General features: G+C 41.0%; 1 pseudogene; it reads right to left on the bottom strand.

Annotated features, from left to right (window-relative positions):
• Positions 1–1,558: 1,558 nt before the first annotated feature.
• LOC123950433 lies at positions 1,559–3,983 on the bottom strand (annotated as a pseudogene).
• Between the last annotated feature and the right edge of the window lie 1,321 nt (positions 3,984–5,304).

Genomic DNA, 5,304 nt, shown 5'->3' on the forward strand with positions numbered 1-5,304 from the left:
TAGATTATCACATAGAGGTTTACAAACTTACATACTCCTTTATCCTTTTAAAATTTTACTATGAACATTTTCCCATTCCCTTAACTTTTTTTCAAAATTGTTCATCGAACTACTCGTAGTATACTATCATTTGATTTTACCATCATTTATCCATCTGTAATTTTTTCCGATTTTCCTTTATGATGAATAATCCTCTAATAAATATATTTTTGCACAGTAGTGATTGTCTGCATCTCTAGTTCTTATGAATAAATTTGTTTAGGAGAACTATTGTGTCAAGGATTATAAATCTAGTATAATTTCCTTAACATTTACTCCAATTTATGCCCTTTCTGCAATACATAAATGTTCCAGTCTCAGGGGACACTAATAATGTATATTATATGTTTCTCTTTAAAATTATTTACCAAAATGATAAGGAAAAAAGTGAATTTAAGTTTGTTGTTGATATTTCTTGTATTAATTTTTGGGGGGTCTTTGTAACACTTAATAAATAACTTGCTCCACCTTTTGTTCATTTTTCTCTAATAGGGTGTACAGTTTTTATTATTGATTTGTAAATGTTTTTTAGATATTTATACTAATCTTTATACTGTATACTCATAAATGATACAAATGTTTAATTACCATTTTTGGTGTCATTTAGACCTAACTATTTTTTTAAGATTAAAAAAAATTTTTTTTAAAGTACTCCTTACACCCATCATGGGACTCAAACTCACAGCCCCAAGATCAAGAGTTGGATGCTCCACCAACTGAGCCACCCAGGCAGCCCCAGACCTAATTTTCCATGTAGTTAGATCTGTCCATCTCTTCATGGTTCTGCTATTGCTCTTTTGCCTTTGAAGTTTTTTCCCTATGTCAAGACATATCCAATACTTACTGACTTTGATTTTATTCTAACTGATACAGTTTCATTTTGTTTATTTAGTGCTCTAACTTCTATGGAATTTATTTATTTATGTGAAAAGTACACATTCAGCTATTCTTTCCAAAGATTTCACCCACAACTTAGAACCATTTATTGAAATTTTCTTCTGCCCTCATTGATTTGTATTGTGGCTTTTATCAAACAGTATATTTTTATATATACTAGTATTTGTCCCTGAACCATCTGTGCCATCTTATTGCTCCATCTGTCTATTATGTAAGTCCCACTGTTTTACAAACAATATTTTGATGCATTTTAAATTACATTTAATAGATATTACTTTCAAGTGCTTTTTTCAGGCATCTGTTGTCTGTCAATCTCACATCAATATTTCAATCATTGCAACCATCTTATAGATAAGGAAATTGAACTCAAAGAGTTTAAGCCTACCAGCTAGTACATGACAGCATCAGGATTTAAACCTCGATTTGTCTAATTCCAAAGCCTCTACTCTTAAACAATCATTCTCCCCCTCTCCCTTCTCCTCCCCTCTTCCTCCTTATTGACTAAAGGAAAACTAGTCTTCTTTTTAAAAGCAATCCAGTTTAAAAACAAGTTGAAGAGTCAAGAAAGCACATGCGATCTTTTGATAGACAAGGTAGACAGACATTGGTCAGAATTTCCATGTCAGATATTTTCCATCTGGGAAATAAGATCACAGATTCTGATGAGCTCATCATTTACTTCAGTCTTTTGCTCAGCGGTCTTCTCCAGCAACTGGAGGTACATCTGCTCCTTCCTCAAGCTCGTGTGGATGGCCATAGCCTCCAGCTGGGCCTTGCTCCTGACCTCGGTGATCTCCTCATTTGGCACCTTGAGTTTCTCTTCTGCATGGGCCTTCAGCGCTTGGTATCTCTGACCTTGCTTTTCTATTCTTACTTGTGTTATCCTCAACATACTTCAGCTGTTCTTCATTCATGTAGTAGCCTTCAATGATTTTCTGTTTCTCAAACCACTTGAAGAGGTCAGAGAAATATTTTTCCATGTAGTTAAGGTCTGCAACAAGTTGGCCTTTTTCTTTCAGAAGCTTCTGGATTTGGGCTTCGGCAAGTTCTGTTTCTGAGCCTCCACCATGCCCCGATACACCATCCCCTCGAGCCCATCCATGAGCTTCCCCATCTCCAGGTGCATTGCATAGAGCTCCTCACCGCTGTCCTTCACCAACAACGTCTCCTTTTATATCCTTCCGCTGCCATGTCCAGGTCCTTCTGGTTGCACTGCAGCACGTCATGATGGGCACCACGGGCACCACAGACCTCCTGGCTTGAGGACGCAGGGACTGACCTGGCACTGGAACACCCGGAGCTCCAAAGGAATCCAATTTTTGGCCACGGGTGGGCTCCCTAAGGAAGTGGTGTCTGCGTTGTGTGCTCTGCTGGTGTCAGCCTCCAGGGGTACTGGTCTCTGAGGCCTGTTTCTTAGCAGCAGGTAGAACTTAAGGTGTAAGGACAAATTCCCCAAGGCCGTCTCCGTAAATGAGGACGTTCCAAACTGCTTCAGATAATCAACCTCTGCTCTGGTGCTTAAGCAGTAGCAGGGTCTGTGCTCTTCACTGGGGTCCACGGTCGGCTCTGGTCCCCGCCGCGGAGCCGAAGGCACTGGGTCAGCAAGCGAGGCCATGGACTCTGGGTTGGACTGCTGGTGGGAACCCATGCGGCAGAAGAGATCGCGGTGCCCTCCCCGGCCGGCGCCAGCACCACAGTCTGCACCACAGATGTGTCAGTCAGAGTCTGAAAGCAGGCGCGGCCTCTGCCGCAGCGGGCCTGCAGTTCCAGGGGCATTCTGGGGGCCGACGCTCTCCACCACCCACAAATGGGTGAAACTTTGGGTCTCCCAGGTTGTAAGACCTCCGGGGAGAGGAGAAACAGGGACCCTCGTGCACCTCCTAGAGGGCTGTTCCTGCGTCACCTCTGGTCTCTGCAAGGAAGGTTGGAGGCCAGGTCTCTCTCCCAGCTTCCTTTAGTAGGGGTAGCCTTTTGCTGTTGGCATTATCAGAGAAATTAAATTCTACCCCTATTTGGCCATTGGCCTCAACTTCTGAGGACTTGGGTACGTGGCCCTTGCAGCCTTCAAGGGCTGGCTGTCCCAGGCAGTGTTCCCAGAACCATAAAAGGGCGACTGGGGAAGGGAGCAGGTGATGCCCAGGTGCACAGGGCAGGCCAAGGCCAGCCAAAAGTGTGGGAGGGGCCCTTTCCTAAATGTGGCCTCTGAGGCTCCTCCCTGTCTTGGGACACCGTCCCTCAAGTGTCTTCTAGGATTTCAGAGGTGAATGTAACATCTTTATTTTTTTTTCCCATTTTATTTATTTTTTCAGCGTAACAGTATTCATTCTTTTTGCACAACACCCAGTGCTCCATGCAAAACGTGCCCTCCCTATTACCCACCACCTGTTCCCCCAACCTCCCACCCCTGACCCTTCAAGACCCTCAGGTTGCCCCAACCTCCCACCCCTGACCCTTCAGAACCATAAGAGACTATGGACTCTGTAACATCTTTATTTAAAGAGTATCTAAGGAATACCAACCAGACACTCGTCCTGGAGATGCCCTTTGGTTATCAAGACTTCCCAGGGTCTGGAGAGAGCTTGAGGAATCCAGGCCAACCAAGGAAGCCAAGCCAGTCTCACTGGAACACCTCTCTTCAAAGGCTGATTTCAGATCCCCTGGAAAGGGATTGGTATCAGTCACTGCTTGTTTCTGGAGAATTCCATGGGTCATTTGGTGTCCAGTACCTTGGTGAACTGTTGATTGTCTTCCTGGATCCAGATCTGGGGAAAGTTTTCTAAGCCAAGGGTGTTACCCAGAGCAAAACAGCCTCAAGTTTGCTGTTCTTGCTAGGACTTAAAATCCTGTCCTTCCACAGATTCCCACAGAAGTGATGGAAACTCTGCCTTCACAACTTTGGTTCTGTCCTTGGGTGACACACTTTTCTTTCTGTGACAGACGAAGAACAGATGATCCTCTGGTGAGGTCTAGTGGTGAAAACCGAAGTCATGGTTTTCTGTACTTTTGTCACCAGTGACAACTTTGTTACTTAAAATTTGCAGACCCATTCTGTGGGCCTGCCTAGATGTTGCAGCAGCTGGTTTGGGCCATGCTCCTTAAATTCTTTACTGCATTGTTGTTCAATTTAGTCCTTCCTTCATATCTTGTCACCAGTCCTATGTATTTTGTATTTTTTGGTATTATGCTTCCATATTTTACCATCAGGTCTTCTAATCATAGCTGTTTATAGGAAAACTATTGGTATTTTTATATGTTTTATCTAGATGACTTGTTAAATTTTATATTCTACTTTTTTAGTTAGTTGTCTTGGAGTTGTAGTTAGGTATTCCTGTTAGCTATAAAAAATTGTTTTTTGCCTTCTCTTTTGCAGCATCTTTTTAAAGGCTTGTATATCAGCTGGTGATATATAATTAATTTCTCAACAGTTCTTTGTGAGCATTTAGGTTGTTTTCGATTCACATGAAAAATCACCCATTTTGTCTGTTGGTGCAATGATCCCTCCTTGAGGCCTATTATTAAGAGGACAACTTTAAGGCTCATTCCCATGTTTGTGTCACAAACCATGACACTTAGTGTTATGAAGAATGAATTTCAAATGAATATTTCTTGGCTTCAGTAAATATCCAAGCAATAGTTCCCTTCTGTATGTCCAAAATCCCCCTTTAAAAAAGCAGAAATTTGGGCCTATTGAAAATGGTGAAGTAAGCTGTCAAAAACAGGCAGTGATGTTCCCTGTACCATATAGCTCATTTTCATTAATATTTTTAAGAGCTAAACGACTGCATTTGTGTAGCTGTGACTAGAAGATTGATATGTTATCTGCAAAGTCATAATCTGTATATGAGAACAGATTACAACCTAAACTTGCTGCTACTCATCAGGTACAATTTGTACCACTGAGAACTTAGCAAATATAATATCATAAAAAGAGTCATAGTTTACCCAAAATATTATAACAGAAGCATTTTTTTTCTTTTTCTATTTAGACACACATTGTGAAAACTAACTCACTTATAAGATAATTTTAGTCTGTTCTATTACCCTATTACATTTCTGGGACCATTTATAGAATATTATAAAATTTTCTTCGATCTCTAAAATGCTGGCTTTCATTATACTTTATATATCATTGATTCAGGAAATGTTTATTCATTTAAGAACAGAAAATGTTGAGTGCTTACTCTGTGCTGATCTTTGATTTGGATAGTATAGAAGACTGACCAGCAGCAAAGAAGACAAACAAGCATCCTACCTTTATAGGGCTTATATTCTAGTGAGGGAGATAGTCAATAATCAGGGTAGAAACTGCTCTGGAGAAAGAATCAAGCAATGTGAAAAATTATTTTTTTTCCTAACATTGGAGAATAT

This window comes from Meles meles, chromosome 9 (genome assembly GCF_922984935.1).
Source record: "Meles meles chromosome 9, mMelMel3.1 paternal haplotype, whole genome shotgun sequence".
In the NCBI taxonomy this organism is placed as follows: Eukaryota; Metazoa; Chordata; class Mammalia; order Carnivora; family Mustelidae; genus Meles; species Meles meles.